This window comes from Dermacentor albipictus, unplaced genomic scaffold (genome assembly GCF_038994185.2).
Source record: "Dermacentor albipictus isolate Rhodes 1998 colony unplaced genomic scaffold, USDA_Dalb.pri_finalv2 scaffold_13, whole genome shotgun sequence".
NCBI lineage: Eukaryota > Metazoa > Arthropoda > Arachnida > Ixodida > Ixodidae > Dermacentor > Dermacentor albipictus.
Genome location: NW_027225567.1, coordinates 2,863,985 through 2,884,071, shown reverse-complemented (window position 1 = coordinate 2,884,071; position 20,087 = coordinate 2,863,985). Strand labels below are relative to the sequence as shown.

The 20,087-nt window shown below is 41.9% G+C and overlaps 1 pseudogene; it reads right to left on the bottom strand.

Moving 5' to 3' along the window:
* Positions 1–1,133: 1,133 nt before the first annotated feature.
* Positions 1,134–20,087, bottom strand: part of LOC135917804 (formin-binding protein 1-like) — an 86,314-nt pseudogene continuing 67,360 nt past the window's right edge.

Below are 20,087 nucleotides of genomic sequence, written 5' to 3'. Positions count from 1 at the left end.
CATTTCACGAAGTTTCGTTCCTCCTGTCCCACCTAGCCACAGCAACATCTGGTACTGCACGGTCCAGATAACTCAGCGCAACAAAACATGGAGACCAACGCAAACCTGCCCCCACGGCGCCTTTGCCACGGTACGAAAGCTACGGAGCAACACGTTGAGCGCACAGAACCAAAACAAAGCCGCCATTGTGGCCCGAAAGGCGTGGCCGCTACAGCAAAGCAATAAAAACAAACAGCGAAAAAGAACATAGTGCGTCATTTCCTCCACACCTCTCCTAGCGCGCGGAGGGGGTAGGGTCTCTCCTCAGTTTCCTTCCTCCGTGGTCTATACACGATCTATCATTTGTTTCTGCATAGCATATATTCTTTCTCGAACTATAAAAATGTTTACGAGTGTGCAATAGCGCATGAAACAGTGGCGTTGCACGAAAAAGGCCTCCTCTCGAAGCCGTACAAATGTACAAAGTGACAAATAGAAAATTGCACCCCCACCCCAATAGATTGTTCCACAAACAAGGCGAAATTACCTTGGAAAAAAAAGGGGGGGGGGGAGGAACGACACAGGAGAACAAAAGGTGCTTAGTAATAAAACTGCAATATTGATTAAAGTGGCATTTTTAACGTGAAAGTAAAACCAAAGTGCCTTGTCAAGTTAACGCACACTACAACATTTAAAGGACTCTGTATGGAGAGGGCACTTAGTGGCGAGCCAGGACAGAGGTTGCACACGCGAAGTCACTAGGATTTCACTTCAAGGAGCGAAACATTTATGAAAGAAAAATATATTAAAGTAACATGCAACTCCTATGGGATTTCCAGAAACATTAAAAAAATTGATGCAACAAACTTGTGTTCAGCTACCATCCTCTTGCACATGTTAATTTACAAATGTCAAACTTTTATAGCACATATGCAAAATTTCGCCACTGAAAAGCTTATCGTGTCCAAACAAAGTGCCGAGGGTCCACCGGAAATGCTGGCAATAAACAAGAAAGCACAGGGTTTGTGTCGCTTTTTGTGCATGCACTTACATAAACTAGTTTTACACGCTTCAGCAGAAATAGGGAAAGATCACCTTTCTCTGTTTCCGCATGAAGCACACCAAATGTATCCTATTTAGGAGAAACACACACATACGTCAACAATTTTTATTGTCATTCATAAATGTAGCTGGGACATCAACAGATATTGGGTGGGAGAAAACACACAAAAAAGGTGGCAGGAAAAATCACAGCAGCAAGGCAACTTCACCATTCACTCGCATGCACATTCAATTTACTACAGACAATCTGCAAGCACTTTTTTTTCTCTTGCACAGCGCAAAGTCCTATCATTTACTCATCCAGGTTGCAATAATAAAGGCTATCTTCACAATCTGCACACTGCTGACTCACTATGAGACATTATTACTTTAGGATAACATTTAAACGCATTTTTTCCACCACTCTACCTAGGGCGCACTTAACTAAACAAGCACTAAAACATCTTACCATAAAGTCATGGTAGAAAAGAAAAACAAGGAAAACAGATAATAAGGGAAGGAGCGGAACAGTTTTTTGCAATGAATACATTTGTGTGGCTATTGCAAGAGTCGCACACACCCGATCACTGACAAGTACACATCTGTATTTACATAAATGTTACACAATACGTCGTTTGTTCAGGACACTGCACTGTTGATGACAGCACCAGTCAGTAGACATAAAAATATGTAGCTCAAAACTGCAGCACTTTACATTCACACATGATCATTCTCTCGTACTAATTAAAAACAGGAAAGAACAAGCCACTGTAACTGAGTGAAAAGTGCACTCCTTGCAACAAGCCTTCATAGCTTATCTAGGAGCACACAATAGCAGTTCGGTTTGAGAAATAAAAGCTCTATGCATGCAACACACAATCTTCTAACAAAGCAAGAGACGACTGGGTCCTTATGCAGAGTCAGCGAAGCTTATCTGCCAAGTCACTCACAGCAGGAGAAAAACACAAGTCAAAGTCTGCACACTGTCGAAATTTTTTGTTTCTCCCACTGTTGCTGATTGCAAGCAAGTCTAGAGGAAGCAGGAGATAAAGCAACTAAAAGTCTTGGATATACTTTTGTGACAGACAAATACCAGCACTCTTGGGACCATTTGCAGAGAGTAGCAGTATTACTCTCTATATTTAAAAAACAGAAAACATTGCAAGCTCTTAAAAAGCTAGGTAGGCTACGTCAACGTGCAAAGATGACAAAAAAGAAGGAAAAGTTAAACATAAAAACACAACAGATCATGACGCAACTACACTCCATGCATTACATGCAAGAATAATTTGAGAAAACATTTTCGCAGGGTGCCACACTGTTGTAAAAATAAATGAGAATCTTCATCTCTACAGTATTTAATCCCCATCAATGGGCCACTCGGACACTTGATAAGAGTTGCACATATTTACATGTATGGTGGACCACAGTGTCACCTGGTATATGCTGAACAAGAATCTTGCCTGTGTAAACGCAACACAGAAGGCGAGTCCGACTGTAAAATGTACAGACCACTTCCCCCAAGGTTACCTTACTACTAGCCGCGAAGTATGTGTGGCTTATTAGTTGGACTGTCAGCCAATGGCTAAAAGGCCAGACCTTCTTGCTTCGAGGTTTTAAAAAGGACCACCGGTTGGCAAAATATGAAAACTAAGAGCAATACACCTGTATGCAAAATGATTGATGCAGACATCTATGGAGCCTGCAACACATTGATTAGGTGAGGCCCCTGAAGGTAACAAATTAACAATAGGATGAACCATGCTGACACATTCAAACCCAAGCTTCATTTTAAAGCTAACAAAGCAATGGGAATGGGGGGGGGATGAAGAATTATTTATTTTGTTACGACTCTTAGAAGATATCGCTATTAAGGAATATTTTTTTAATTGTTGCACAATGGTTTCTTTTGCAGCAGTTACTCACCACATGCGATTACATGCAGGAATTATGCTTTGGCACAAGATCACCAAATCAAAATTGTACATTATCTGTAAACATTTACTTAACTAAAAATAGCTCCAAGAACTTTGCAGCCAGGCCCCAAAAAGTATAAGGCAATGCATGTTCAATGTGGTTAGCATGTGCTAGTTCATGTGGTGCCCCATAGCTTTGTGCCAAACTACTTCCAACGTAAGATAGCCCAGAATGTCCACTTATGCACTGAGACAGTTTTTAAGCAATGCAACAATAAAACATGCTCTCAGCCCATGTGTCTTCCCTCTTGTGCTTGACTGGACAGTACCCAAGAGTCAGCATAAAATGTAAGTTCATAGTTAATTTCAGATATTGGTGCCGCCATATTTATTAACTCTGGTGCCTTTCGGGTAATGAGTGCAGTAAGCCATGGACCACACTAATAGGCTACTGAGCACCATGCTTGCAAGTGCACTACTACCCAAGAGATGAGAGATTGAAACTGGAGGTGGTCAGCTGAATCCTATGCGGTGTTTCTGGATCACTAATGGATTCACTAAAATGGCTCACCATTTTACAGGCTGCCATGGTCACAGTATGTGAATCAGCTGTTTATGTGCTGACAGTTGACTAGCATGAAAAACAAGTACTAATTTGCAACTTGCTGCACACTGTTATGATCGCACTCACTATAATACAACTTCACAAATAGCCATGTAGGTTGTCAGGAGGACAGTGTCTCCAAAGGTCAATTCATAAAAAACATATTTTATGTGCCTTGTAAAAAAGTATTGAGTTTTGCCCAACCGGATTGCAGGTTTTGGTTTACCCTCAACACAGAAACATGCACTGAACATTTCCCTCAATCTAAAACCAGCAAATGAATCTTATGGCGCTTTTCATAGCACATTCCCTAAGTGAGCCCCTCATTTCAGTTGAATCGGCTCAAGTTCGAATCACTTACCACGCCTATATAAACTGGCAGAAGAGTAGAAGAGGAGGGCTATCAGCTGTTGAACATAGTGCGCTCGAGGTAGGCGGTGGGAACATAGCCCTCCTCGAGGTTTTCTCGCCGCACCCGTGTCCACCCGCTTCCTCCGTCTACTTCCACCACTAGGAACTCCTCCCCTTCCTCCATTGGGATGGCGCCCTCACGCTGGTCTGCAAAGAGGAACACTTTATTTGCATACCTACATGCACCCCGAGGCATTGTTGGAATGGGGGAGGGGGGTTATATTGGAATAAGTACAAGACAGTCATAACTTAGAAAGGAAAAAAGAGAGAAAGAAAGAGGCCTTTCTTTCGCCTTGCTTAAGGCACCCTTTGTAGCTACTTTTGAAGCTACTATTTTAAGCTCTAAGCTTTTTTTCTTTCCTTTTTTGGGAGGACAAACAATTACATGCAAAAGGAAACAGATAGCACTTGTGGTTAAAATTTCATCTTTTCTTGCAAGATAACCAGCAACACCACAATATGGATAAAAAGTACCCCACTGAGAAGTAAAATTCAATGAAAGCATTCCAAACCAATACCAATGCCATTACCACCGAAAGTGCAGATGGCCACCGCGGGACCAAGAGGTAGCAAGAGGTTTGGCTCAAATGAGACCTCTGCGTAGTCATGGTCCTCAAATTCCGCATCGCCATCAGGGATGGCTGTGTGACGTGTTCCAAGGCCACTTTCCGGACGACAGGCCGTGCTGCAGTTCCAGAGCACAGAAAGGTAGATCAACAACACGAAAACTTCTAACATAGGAAATTCCCTTCAGCTCAAAGACAAGAAGGTTTAATGAAAAGAAAATTGGAAAAGGTTGGCCAGAGGTGCCTCTATGGACTGCTGCTCTGAACTGAGGAAAAGAAGGGGTAGACAGAACAGAGCGGAGAAAACTGAGGAACATTAATTAGGTGGTAAACCAAATGTCGATGCTTTGGTGTGTATTACTGCTTCTGTTTTAGTGAGCTGTGCTTTGACAATATACCCCCTTCGACATTTCGATTAAAATGCTTCGCAATTCTGTACTTATGCACATGAAATATTCAAGAAATTTCGCAATACTGGTACCTTGAAATGCTGATGTACTAGTCTACTCCAGCCTCAGTGGTGTGAATAATCTTAGTTCCAAACAGATGACTGCAGGTGCACCGGATGAGGTGGACTGAGCTTAGATAATGATTTCTTCACGTGGGATGATTTCTTCATTGCACTGGCATTGCTTCTGTTTGCAACTAATGCAACCATGACTAATAAACTCCGCAGCTTAATTAAAATTATGGGGTTTTACGTGCCAAAACAACTTTCTGATTATGAGGCAGCCGTAGTGGGGGACTCCGGAAATTTCGACCACCTGGGGTTTTTTAACGTGCACCTAAATCTAAGTACACGAGTGTTTTCGCATTTCGCCCCCATCGAAATGCGGCCTCCGTGGCCGGGATTCGATCCCGCGACCTCCTGCTCCGCAGCCTAACACCATAGGCACTGAGCAACCACGGCGGGTTCCGCAGCTTAATTACGTGAAAGCATAGACCACTAAAAAATATTAAATGGTGTAAGCTAGACATGCCCCAAACTATACCCCAAAAATATCTTTCTGGGTTCATTTGCATGCTCCAAATTAACTGCACACAGTATACATAGGAAGAGCTTGAAAATGTTACTGTTTGTAAATTACATGCTGACAACGGTTACAAGCAAAAACAATTAGCTATAGATTGCTGGCCTTCAGCTGCACCCTGTCACCTTTTCACAGGCATTCACCTATTCTGCGGGTCCTGTGCCTCTCTCCCTTTAACATTCGCGACAAACCAGAGCAACAGCTGAACTGTAGATCACCTGTTGCTTCACCTTGGAAGGGCTCAGCAAGTAACCTTCCACTTACCCCTTTTCGGGGAAGTGATTCACACTTCCCACCTCAGTAGCGCAACTGGTGCCAACAGGAGAGCAAGCACAAGAGACCTCTCTGGGACAGCACAGTGTGTGTACGTGTTTTTTCTTTTTTTCTTTTCGTCCAACGGTGCCTTTGTTTGGCCATTGCCTTGCACTTAGTGCGAGCGTGTACCTCGTGTTGCTTCTCTTCCAAACACTAAGCCAAAAAGCGATCCCTAGCGCTTGTGCGTGGTCGTACTATGCCAAGCCGCATCCATCGGAGACTCAAGCCAACAGAGCCCTGTCCATTGTGAGCAGGACCACTGATCATCCCGAGAGTATGCAGCATAGCTGTGGGGACACTTTTCCCATAGCGGCATGTCATGGGAAGCCATCCACCCAGAGAAACATGGTGGCGGCACCATTTCTGTATTTTTAGCTTCTTTTGGTCCCCATGCCACTCCGGGACCAAGCTTTTGTGGAATGTTGGGTGTCGCTGGAGGCGAATAAGTCTGCCTTCATAAACTTAGGCAATACCGCGTTTATTGTGCTGCAGGACTCAGCACCCTTTAACATTATGTCTGTAATTGAATGTCTAAAATTTAACATTCCTTCAAGGACACAAGCAGGCCATGCTTGTCAAACAAATACTTGCACAGGAATGCAGTATCACTGGCTAGGTTAGTGCAGCTCCTCAGCAATACTACTCCATCCATGCCAAAAGACGTGACATCAAGAGAAAAAGAGTTGCCAAGAGGTTTGCGTAAGCTTAACCACAAGCTTCTTGACAAGTCCATTCTGCCTTGCTATCATGTCTTCTGGCATGAATGGCATTGGTATTGGAAAAATACACTTCTTGTTCATTTTCCACAACATTTAGTTGAGCAATCATGTCAATGTTTCTTTCCGATCTACAAAGCTGCACCTTAGCCTATACATTGAACAGCTTCCACATACTGGACCAGAGGTAAAAAGTGCATGCTAATATAGTGCCCTTGCACTTAAACTGCCACACTCTTCTGGGAGATGAAACTTGTGACGTGCCCATGCACACCGTATCTCTGGTCAAGCCACGCTCAAAGGCAATTCCAACGCATGTGCACTATTTCACCCACGTAACTATATCTGGCCCTTGTGTGACAAAAATACACTTTCCGAAGCAACCCAGCTTTACGCCACCTTTTATGAAGCGCAGCCATGGACATCAGGTTGTGAATCAGCTCATTGGTCGAGTGCCTGTACTATCTTCTTGTGTTTCACCTTTTTTTTCCTCCCTGTCACTTGTTAGTCCTTTACTCTCCTGTCTCTTCTCCGCCTTTCCCGATGCAAATCATCTGCCTGAGGCTGGTGTCTGCCTTTCCCCTTACTTAGTTTTGAACTAAATTTAAAGCTTACTATCATACATTTGTACACTTGAATTCTGACAAACATCTGACAAGCTTCAGCTTAGTAGTGAAGTGAAAGTGTCATGCCCAAGAACAATATCTTCAAGATTTTACTGCATAAAACTGATTTCATCATTTTTCTTTTTCACTTACACCTTCAAACTACTCACGAAGCAATCCAAAAAGTGACTCAACCATCTCCACTCAATGCCTTTGCAAACATGGCCAAAACAACTTGTACTTGGCATTCCTTTACGTGTAATCTTTCAGAACCAAAACACTGGAGACGGATGATGGGTTTCAGCAAGGGCGCTTACTTGTTATCCGCTGTGATGGGCATTGGAGCTCCTTTGTTGTTGTCCTGATGGTTGTTGGAGACGCTAGACTCAGAGGCACTGCGCGACAATGAGCCTTCCGAGAAGCTGTTACGGTAGCGCTTCTGTGTATCGGGAGTTCCCATCTGGCTGGACACCTCTGTCAGGTTGTTCTGCAAAGCGTGCATGCATTAACCCAATAACACCATTGTAAGGCACCTACAGCAACCAGCCCCAGTGCCTTTCCCAGGAAAAAAATAATGATCTAAAAGACCAGCGAACATGGTATTTTAGTATCATTCCAAGAGCACTGCCCAACAAACCCTTTACACTATTGGGCAGTTTTAATTGCTGAGCATCGCTGAAAGGCTCAAATCAATACAAAAACAAAAAACAAAAAAGTGCAAGACAAAGAACATGTTTAGCATTTGCTTCCCTAACAAGGTTTAATAAAGGACAATCCCCTCACCTCATACTTCTCCAAATCTGTTTGGAGCTTCTCAAGCTTGGCACCAATGTCATTTATTTCTCCCTGGATAGTCTGAGGGTCTCCCAGAGCTGCATTCTGTTCATATGCACCCTGCAGCTTGTAGAGGCCCTCTCTAATGCAAGAAAACAAACAAAAATGCTATGAGCACAGCATCAATGAACATGCTGAGAGATAAGCCCAGAGCAGTGCTGTCAGAGCTACTGGCTCAGAAGAGAAGTATGTTCCCATTACTGACTTAATAAATTATATTTCAATAACAATAAAAATCATTCCTTAAATCAGAAAACACTTAAACATGAAATTACTACATTAGGGCTGTGCAACTATATGAAATAACTGAACAACGCAGTTTCCCGCTTTTTGATTGTGTCTTTCGGGTTTATTAGGTGTGACTCAAGATTCAGAATATCTTCAAACAATGTTCAAATTCCAGTTTTCCCCTTCCTTCAGACCCAAGACTGCATACAGCGGGAACCCTTCCTGGCAATCCAGTCATTGCTTTATTTAAAACTGATCACAAATTATTTGTAAATGTTCCTGCTCCCCTCTGCAATGCTCAATGTGGCAAAGAGTGCACTGAAACAAAATAATTAAAGAAAGAAAAAGAAATAGGGCATTATCTATATTGCCGCAAGACTAACTGAAAACCTAATTAAACATGAAAGGACATTTAACACTTTGCCCAATCATGGGAGGAGCAGACCATGAAGAATATGCGGCGACTGGAGTCTCCGTACAACAGCAAAGGGCAGGATGGGGAGTGCTGGCATGCAGTCACCGAAACAGAAGTCGCAGTACACAAGAGCTCAACCTGGCAATCTTTGCAAACTCTTCCTGCACGAATATTGGCTGTAACATGTGAAAATGCAATGAAATACTTGTTTTCACGCTACTGTCTCACCGGCATCATGTTATAGATGCGAAATTTGGTAAACATCAATTGACCTTTCATTTATGCAGTTAAAGTCAATGTTTTTGAATATAATAAGTGTAAATACCACTTTAAAAGCCTAATATACCAGGCTAAGCCAATGAAACACTCCTCATTAGTGTCCCTTATAACAGAGCAGCTGGGAATTACTTGCACGGTACTACCATAATGAAGCTTGGCAGGAGTGGGGTGTCATTTCCAGTAACAGCACGAGAACGTGCCAGTTATTAGGAGAGCAGAAGAATACTGTTTGGAGCAAGAAATTTGCGACCATCTATACGGGACTTTACGGCATGTACAATACTTTAGGGCTAAACGCTTTTAATAAAGTCGAAAGATTACTACACCGATACTAGTGTCAGATTTGCCTACAAGCAGCTTTGTTTACCTCTATGCCTTTAAATAACAAATCAACACATTTATGCGGCTCAAGATGACCGTAAACAATGTTCTTGACATACATGCAACATATGCAAATTAGTAAAGCGCTTTCACAGGCAAGGCGCCACCCTCTTAGCATATACCTTATTTCATGCACTAAAGAAGAACCGGTGGCCTTACCTAGCTTGCATCAGTGTTTCAATCTGTGCTCGTGTCTTGTCCAGCTCCTGCAGCAGCTTTTTTCTCCGCTGTAATGGAGGCAGATTGCTGTAGTCATGCTTGAATTCATCAATGTTGTTGTGATTTAAGTAGGAAACATGACAAAAAAACAGAAAATTGCAAAATGTAATGCAAAAGTTTTGATACATATACTATAACAACTGTGCCTTTCATGCACATCTCATGAAAAAAAGAAAAAGAAAAGAAATAAGAAAGTTCCCTGCTACCTATGAACATATGAGATTAAAAATAGATAAATTATGTTCTTTAAGGAGCAAGCCATTGAACACAATGGAAGAAACCACGAACATGCAATATCCGAATTGAACAAAGAGTAGCAAAGAATTGGCCAATTATTTTTATGGCTTGCCTGAATGCTGCAGGAGGATTCTACACCTAACAGAACTGAAAATTTAAAGAAATGCTGCTGATTTTTCAAAAAATTGAAAAAAAAAGTAAAGCATTCATGTTCACATACAAAAAAGAACACGTAGCTATTCTTGATGGTCAAAACAATTATCAGATATAATTTGCAACAACGCAGGCATTTCAAATGACAAACTTGAAGCCATTCTCAGCATGGAGTAATCAATGATGAATGGTATGTGTGAGCAAGGTACAGGCTTAAGTTCAACATTGTCGCATGCAGACAACATTGTATGTTCAGGGAGTCAAACGCATGCAGCACACATCATACGCTAGTGCAACTCTGCTCACTTTTTTATAACGTATATCTTAACGCACATCCTAATGCAACCCTAAATAAAAATAGCCATGCTGCAACAGATGTAAAAAAAGGCTAATTCAAGCTGCTTTTGACATATGGTAAATAGCTTGCTTTCACATACTGCTGGTATTATTTTATGCATGAAGATTACATTTTTACAAAGCATTTAAGGCAAAGTACCACAATATCAGCCAACGAGCAGAGAGTCCATATGGAAAGCACTTATAAGATGGTTCAGAAGTGACCAAGCCAAGAGTGGTTCGCATCAACCATGTCCCCAACAACTAGGCATGTACTCTGGTCTTTTTACACCTGTGATAAATATAGCTAGTTCTCTACACAGAGCTCGCTTACTGGTATGACAAGAACGACACAGAAGTAAGCCTCAGAAGCCCACCTATATGGCAGGACGGTGCAACAAGCTGCGCCACTGATGCAACTGTACTTTGCAAATTTCTCTAATGAGTACTACAACTGTGGTAATACACATGCCACTTGCACCACCTACACCTGTATTGAACGCACACTACTATCAAGACTAAACAAAGATTGCGCTCTCAAAACTGGCTTGCAATTTGACAAGTGCTGTTCATAATTATTCAAAAAAAAAGGCCAGAATTCAAGGACAGTAGTTTGCAAGTGCTTATCAACAAAAAAGAAAAACGAGCGAGAAAAATGGCAGAGGTTCAGATCTTCGATGTGACATCCCACGCAAGCATGCCGAAAAGAGAGCAGAGGTCACAGTTAGACCGCAGTGACATGCCTCTTAAACATACCTATATACAGGGCGCATAACAAGAAAAGAGGTGTGAAGGAACGAGTGGGAATTAGAAGAGGGCTGGCTGCAGGCAAGGCATGGTGCGAGTGTTAGCCGGAAGCAATACTTGCCAGGCAGTGACTAGTTCCAAGTTTGCTGAGATACTTACGTTTTGGAAGCAGAAGAGAAATGAGGAGGAAGCACCGCCACCAACCAGTTTGTTTGTTTGTTTGTGTGCACACAAAATGCGACAAAAGCAAAACGGGGGAATGGACAGAGTTGGGTGGGTGTTGGCAAGATTGAAAGTGCCATTGACAGGGAAAGAAAGAAAGAAATAAGAGGGGATGAGAAGGGACAAAACAACACACAAGCATTTAGTCAATTATGTTCAAAAGTGTCCTCTCCCAGGTACAATTTATCTGTTCAAGTGCAACTATCGACAAAACTCATAATTACTTTGTCCAAAGAAGGCAGGGGCGCGGGGAACTGGGGTGAAATAGATGAACGTGTATAAGAAAAGCCGCATTGGTCTAATCAAGCACTTGATCAGCAGATGCTTCTACGGGCTATCATGAGGTTCTCAAAAGGTGACCTTACACTTAATTAGGTGACAGCACAAGAAGCGCTAACAGAATTTTCAGAGGTGGAAAGAAATAGAGGACATACGGTTCATGTCACCTATTTCTTTCCATCCCTGTCTGTTTACTTTGACACTTTACCAGCTTGCCCTGATGACCATGCTTCTTTGTGTAAGTGACCCAGCCAGAATGGCTGTGAAAATTTTCCAAACAAGTAGAATAGATGCAAAGGTGTGAATTAGCTTGAGTAGCACACATGCCCTCGCTCCAGAAGATAAAAACGAGGAAGGTGCTGACAAGCATATACAGCTTAAGTGAATGATCAATGCTAAGACCTACAGAGATAGAAGGTTCTCAACACTAGTCACTATCTACTGAGGATATTTTTTTTCCATTGAGGACACCAAAATAGCCAAAACCAACCTAAAAGCCAAACTATTCTCACACAGTTAAATGCTCAGTTACAGCAGGCCTGTGCACACAATTTTCCCAAGGATAACAAAAGCATACTCACACAGAAGCTTACGTGCACCAAATTAGAAAATGGAAAACTAGCCCTAATTGACAGGTGTCAAAATCAATTATGCAGTAAGGAAACCCCAAAACAAGATATTGGTAAACAGCTCTTATCTCATTTTATCAACAATTTGGCAATTACTAGTCTGATGTCCATTTGAAAGATTTTGATCACTAGCGGCTGACACAGATTGCCAAGCCAATGAGTGAATATGCTGCATGCTGTAAAGACCGAACATTCAGTTCTTATTTTCCTAACAAGAAAGACGTAAGAAAACAAAGAATGTTTGAAGTCAAGCCAGCAACACTCATTTTTAGAGAAAAGGTGCAGAAACAAAATCTGCAGAAGTATGTAAATGTGTTCAAACCTTACAATTGTTGAAAAAGCAACTACTGACACGTGATGACAGCATTATTTTTATTTAATGTGATGCATGCATGCTCATAACCCTTTGACATACTGCATGACATGGCTCATGTCATCTGTTTCTTTGGGTCCCTGTCTGCTTACTTTGACACTTTACCAGCTTACCTCATGTACAAGCAGCAAGAGACAAGCTAAACATAAGGACCACTACTGGAACAGTACAACCACTCAACATATTCAGCAGAACCTGTAATACTGTTGTGTCACAACAGTCCTGGTTGCAGCTGTCTATTGTTTAAATGCAAAGCTTACTTTACCAAGTTCTTAAGTATGTAAATAAAATACGTGCCTATCAAACATGTCTGTGTAGGACCGAACAAAAGAATACAGCAATCGCACATCAGCCATAGTAGGACAATCTTCTGTCAAGTGCAACTTTCTTTCGAATCAGAGCTGGTGAAGTAATGCAGCCAATGCAGTACCTATTTACGCTATAAAACAAATCAGTGTGGTTCATTCGTCACTACCTCACACCTTACACTGACTGCCAAGACCATGCATGCATATGTGCCTGGTACAATGATTGCTGTGCACACTGTACTAGAAGATTTTCAGTTGTATTTTAATAATGTGACGGCTGAAAATTTTACTGCACTACTACCGCTTGTTTACTCTCTCTGGGTGCGAAATTCAGGTCAACCTTGAAAGACCTTCATAACTTAAGTCGGGGATTTAACTATGTAGAGTGCCCATTTCCTAAGATTTTGACCCACACCATATATGTAATTAAGCTGGCATTTTATTTACTCGCTTAAGTGACTACCTTTATAAGATAATTATGATGAGGCATTGGAGGGCCATCATGAAAACTGTTAATACAAATTCATCAAGCGTAATGCAGCAGTGTGCACTATTTGTTATTTTTATGTACTGAAATGTAAAATGTTGAACCCTTCTTCACAAGCAAATGTGTTTGCTTGACTTAGCCGCGCACAAAATTGAGAAAATGTTCATAGCACAGTCCAAGATGATGGCACCCATGCACTGAAGATGGAATGAACTAGTATATCACCACATTACGGCAGTTTTATTAGACTAGGTGCACTGAAGCCTAGGATGCCCCTAGCAAATAGCATCTCACCAGTGCAAATGCGCTGAATGCAAACTGTTCCTTTAGGTTAGGTTGGGCGCGCCTAAAATTCACTCCAGCATTAGTCATTTATCTTCCCATGGTTAAATTACACGTTCAAGGTATCAAACTCAGCTAAGCAAAAATGATATGCTGGGTTTTGTCAGGCTAAAAGTGTAGTTATCACTAGGCTTAAAAAATTTCTCGTTCATGTTTGCATGGTACATAAGCAGCATACTTTTCAAATACCACTCCCGAGTAAAGAAAATGCACAGTAAATAATAATAATAATAATAATACTACAATGATGACGATGATGATGCATACATATGTAGTAGGGCAACCACCCTGGCAACAACCATGGTGCAAGCCCACTGCCTACCTTCTTTGAGCTGAAAATTCCCAACAGGCCTGACCGCTTCTTCTTGCCAGCGGAGATGGTGCCCCGAACCCTGTCCCCAGGGCCTCAGAACGATGAGCTCACAGTGCTGCCTGTCGTGCTGCTCGAGCCACAGTTGCACGCTACACTCAAGTCCTCGAAAGGAAAGTCGTCAGCTGGCGCAAAGCCAGACTTGTACTTCTCCACCACAGTTTCAGCGTCCTGCACAGGTCATTGCAGTTGCCAGTGTGCGGGGAGGGGGTCAGTTATGCATTGTTTGAGCATGCTATTCGAACACTTTGGTATAGCTGCAATAATAGCGGCCAGGGTAACCACACTGCAACAAAGCTTCTTTGATGCGCTGGTGCTGACTCAAGAATGCAAGGGACTGATATCTGCTCACTGGCTTACAAAAGGCCATCTACCACTATATCACCATTCCTACTTAGCCACCTTTATCACTGTATTCAACCTTCCCACACAGCTTCTTAACTGTATCATGCTGCTTTTTTCTTTATCCACTCCAATAACAGCATGACAATTCAATGTTTTTCCCTTGTATATCCTCATCAATTGCTCAGTCAGAGCTAGGTAATGTTTTGGTACAAGAATGCCTCGGCTGTCAATCCCTACTGCACAAAGAGAAGGCACATTTCTTTTCACAGGGTGTGCGCCAGAATGCAAGAGCTGAGTGAGGCACACAGACACAGGAGTGCACTAGCAACCACTAGTATGTCAGATGCCAGTGTGCTTCCGTATGTGTCCTTGTATGCCTCACTCAGTCCTGGTCTTCTAGTACATGCTCTGCATAATATGAATTGCCAACTTTCCCAAGCAGTAGCACTCATAAAGTACATTTTTCTGGTGCAAGCGGTGCTTTCTTCAGATCAATAAAAAAAACAAGCAAAAGCACCAAGCAACGTTCCTTTATGGCAGCTTTTGGAGGCATCTGGAAATAGGAGCAGCAACTTTCAATCAACCTGTTCCCTTCTGAAAGGGAGATTACATACCCCACGGGTCTCACAGCTCTCATTTTATTTGACTTGAGGAGGCATTAAGTGGAGTGTACAAAGAAGCATTGCGAGTATGCCAAGTATGCGTGCCTGTGTGTGACATCATGAATTACAAGAGGCGACATTAGGAGCTAAAATATTGCAACGATTCTATTCTAACCCTCTTGCACTTCCGTGGTCCGAGTGGCACTCAGCCCACCTTGATTAAAAAATAGAATTGACAGAAAGGAATCTTTACACTGTACTAGCCATGCTTTACAAACACAGAATTCATGTTTCAGTTCTCATGTACACATGTCTCATTTTCTTTTATAATGTCAACTATATGCATAGAAATAACTGAATGAGGTGTATGCTGGGTTTGACTGCATTTGTAGTGCCTGCAAATTTGGGGGTGTGAAGAGAAACTTCATTCTCACTGCCCTAGCTTCAAAGTAGGGTGTTCACCAGATTACCTTGTGTCAGCCCTGGTCACGTGCAAAAAGAGTAACATGCTCCTGCATGGATTCAAACATCACTTACAGCGCGTACATAGACAGGGACCAAAAGAACGACGAAGAGAAGTGCTGCCTTCCAACTGATTTTTATGTTGAGTAACACGCGTATACACTTGCCTTGCCTTGCCAGCACTTGTCATTCTTTTGGTCCCTGTCTATGTACGCGCTGTAAGCCATGTTTGAAACAATGGAATACGAACTAGCCCATACCCAAACCCTGCTCCTGCATGGAGTAGGCTGCCGTTATTGGGGCCGTGTAACTAGTGTAAAATAAACCTTTCGTCATTCATTCCTACTACAGGACATATTTCTCGATGGGCTTGGTAGATTCCTGGCCCAAATGCCACCTCGAGCTGCAACAAGCAATACAGATGGTCTCGCACATGCCATAGCAGCAGCATGCCTGTCATCCCCAAAATCTTCTGGCTGCACACATCTGAGGTTAACTCCACCACGATAGGGGGACCTCACTGGCAGTGAAGAGCAGATATACTTATTTTATTTAAAAAAGTACTTCCCAACTCAATCTCATGTATGTTCAGTTTGACTGTGTGCATTGCAGCAAAATTGATTTGCAAAAGTGTGATCATTTGGAAGCCAAAGGAATTGGCGAAGTGTGGGGCTCCTATACTGGTGGACTACTGCAGCCTGCCATGCCATTCCTGCCCACTGAATTCAGTGGGCTATTTCAGAGGGCAACACTGGAAGATTCCTAGAGCTCTCTTTGTAGACAGTAAATAGCTTTTAAACTGCTGGCGAAAGGTACACAGCATACATTTGGCAAGAGGATGCAAAATGACATGCGAAAAAAATTCACCTTTTTTGGGTCTATGGAGTCTGCCGCTACTACAATTCCGTCGAGACACTTGATGATGATAGGAAGGACTTCTCGGTGAATCTCTGCTGCCTTCTTCGTGTAGTTCTGTAGAGATGCTGTTCTGCGTTCGTCGAAGCTCTGCAGTTGCTGCAATGTGCAAGTGACAGAAACAAATTCAATAGGCAGCACCTCTAAACAAACAAAAGCTTTTTCCCTTACTAGCAGCAGAAATGAAGACAATTTAAGGAGTCCCTAAACCGCTCCGAGATCGAGAATTTTCTATGTATTGGCAGCTGTGTACCAGTCTACGATTAACATAGTGCCTCAAGAATTTCACAAAATGATGCCGTGGTAGCAAAGCTACAAAAGTTTGATGGACTATGTGGCCAATGTGGTTTTTCGCTGGCCTTCTCTAGCCTCCCCAAAGGTGCTCTCCCCTCTTCCCAATACAGTGCAGTGCAGTGAAAGCTATGGGCTATGTCAAGAAGGGCTCCTGCATTGTCCACCTACGACTGCAATCTGCATAACATTCCCTGAATTGAAAGTTACAGCAAGATCAGTGGCACACAATGCATAAGTCCCTCCCTTGTCAAAAAACACAAGTGGCTTTCGCAACATTGGTGCTCTGGCTGCTCTTTCATTGACCAATCAACAGCTTTTACCGTGGTGATGCTGTGCTTACGACCCTGCTGGCATTGCGAAGAAGGAAATAGAAAAGCCCGGAGAGAAGAAGTATGGGATAGTTTGTTGAATGTGTGACAGCATTGTGGCACACTGTGCTGCTATATTTGCCAAAGATTAATGTTGCAGCATTGTGTCTACAGTACTCATGTTTATTTGAAATCTGCTAAAAATGTTGAAGGTGGTTTAGAGGCCCTTTGAGACACCTCATTTATAACGAAGAGTTGCAATTTTTTACATAGGACTGAATGTCTTGTGGTGCTTAATCTTTTCAAATAAAAATAGTTAACTTGCCACTTGTATATCTTCTTCAACAGCAACAAGGTGCCCCCTGTTTCACTATATATTTCCTCAAAAATCTAAGCAGCAGTTGAGAGAAGTGAGAAAAGATATTAGAAAATAATAAGTTACGTTTAGTAATATATGTTGATGAGAAGAGATCATAACTCTAGGTAAAATGCCCATTTTGCTCCTTGTGTCCTCATTGTGCCTATTTAACATATAAGCACGAATTGCAAGTATAGAAATGTTTCAGTGGCACTTTTATTGTGCCTATAAATGTCATGTCAGTGTCTAAACTGGATTTTCAGAGCCTAAAAATGCCTTTGTCCATGTTTTTTCAAAGCCTTATTTTGCTTATAGTTATCCCCTGCTGATTAACTTGGCTGAAGGTCGCCGATAATTACGAGCTTTGAAGCAGACTAGAGCATCGTTGTGAGAAGGGCTTCAACTGTGCTATGCCACAATACACTTAAGGGTGACTTGTTATATTTACGCACTCACTTCATGTTTTTAGTTGACATCATCAAGAAACTTGATCGTTTAAGCAAATCTCTGACCCAGAATGTAGGGCTTATTTTGGACATTCATATTGTGTGCCACCATACCCGATGGACCTGTTGCTGATAGAGTTAGTGCGAAACTTAACTCTGGCTAAGACAAAAATCCTGGGATTTCGGTACTAAGATTGAATGGCAAAGCTGCTGGCCGGCAAAAATTCCGGCAGGTTTTGGATCACCTAACATTCCCAAGTAAAAATATGTGCCCGTAACTTCAGTGAATGTTCAGTGTTCCTTTTCTCCATACAGACCGATACTAAGTGAAAAAAGTCACAACATAGAACTTGAAAATCTTGGTATGGTGCTTGTTTGTTATTACTTTCACAACATTTCTCAAAATGTCTAGCCACACTAAATTTCAGACAAATCTTGTAACATATGCAACTTGCCTCATTCAATTTGATCGAGAAAATGAGGTGAATTTCACAAAACAGGGGTTTAGTGGGCTACATTTCTTAGAAAATTATAAGTTATCCTCAGATGTGCAGCAGAAGTTTTTGTTAATTCTGCCTCTACAAACCTAAAGAACGACATTTGGTGCTTATAAAGGCCTTAAAGGACAGCTTTAGTGCCTGCTATAGGTGCCTAAAGCAGCATTTATTAGTGCCTCAACACCTGCTATCTATTCACGAGTGTAATTTTTATACATCTTTTTTATATGCAAATTATAATGCATGCAAATGACTCCCACAATTTAATCACCCAGCTGCTCTACAGAGGGAGCAAGAACTTATATAAAATCGTTGTAATCTTATAAAGGTTACAGATTCCAGCACTTTCCAAAAATAGGTCAATAAAGTAAAAAAAACATAGAAGTAAAATATTCCCACAGTTCATTCACATTTCTATGCTGCTAATACACAATAATGTTGCCACAGTTCATCTCTTTCATAAACAAAACATAGCAAATTGCAGCAAGTCTACTAATCCAAATACCATATGGCCATCAAAGAAAATCTTCGCAAGTCCGCCCCTGCAATTTCGTTTTTAACAGAACATGTTTGTAGCATATATAGAAAATTACAGGAAAAAATTAAATGTATAAGAGCATGCTTGTCTCAAATGCCGCACAACACGTTCGTCTAACAAGCAAGCACAAAGTACAAATGAAGTGTGCCCTAGTTATTGATAAAAGGGTCATTAAAATGGCAAGACACGATCACAAAGAGTATGTGATGCAACAATCTGATTCTTGAACTACTCTTAAGACTACAAAGTAAACTGCATGCCTTTATGTTGGACCATGGCAAGTGAGATCTTAATGAACCTTCATAACAATGAGGGCTTGTTGCATTAGGAGCCCACAAACTACATATAAGCATGTAAAAAAAGAATAAAACTTACCTCAAACACTTGAGGCATGAGTTCAGTATAATGCCTTCGTTGGAGCAGGTTTGTCTTCTGTAGCTGATTTGTATAATCCATTTTTGAGTCTTCGCAAGCTTTGTTTTTAGCCAGAGAGTTTTGTTTTGCCTGCAGTTCAAAACATTGGTTTTACTTGCACTATCCAAGTTGCATAATTTCAGTGGTGAGAAAACAAAGCACTGTAGTGCCAGTAGACAAAGCTAGTTTGTTGCTCAATCATGAGCAAAGCATTCCAGGGAAAAATCTAACAAGCGCTACGACACTGAATGATACATCAGATTCAGGCCACTTTGAAATTATGAACAAATGTGCTACTTTACATCATGGGCATATTTATTAATATTATAAAAATTCTGGCAAAAAGAAGACCAGCGCACTGATACCGTATTTACACGATTGTAAGCCGACCACTTTTTTAAAATTTGAAAGTCTGAAGTTGGGGGGGGGGGGGGTCGACTTACAATCGAAACCAAAACATGTCCCCGCCAAAAAGCGAGACCAACGGGAGCTACAACGTAGTTACAATTTTATGTTTGCCCTATGGCCCTACCCGTATCTTTTCGCTATATCGCGTATTTGTTCGCTTTTAGGAAGGGTTTTTCAACATTTTTAAGAGTTTTACAGTGCACGCAAAAATCATAAGGGGGGGGGGGGTGTCGGTGGTTCATGGACGCTGTTACTGTTTGCGAAGGCACCCTCAGAACCGTAGAGAATGTCAGAACGGCGGCGCTTGCGGGGAGTATTGGTAGTTCATGGAAGAGCAGATGCCGCTCGCGGTCGCAAGTTTCTCTTTCTCTGTTGAAAAGCATTGGCATAGGTTTGACGCGTTCCACTTGACTGCCGGCTACGTGCTACTTCTGTGCTTCCCCAGTCGTCATGAGTGCTCCAGGCCCACTAATCACT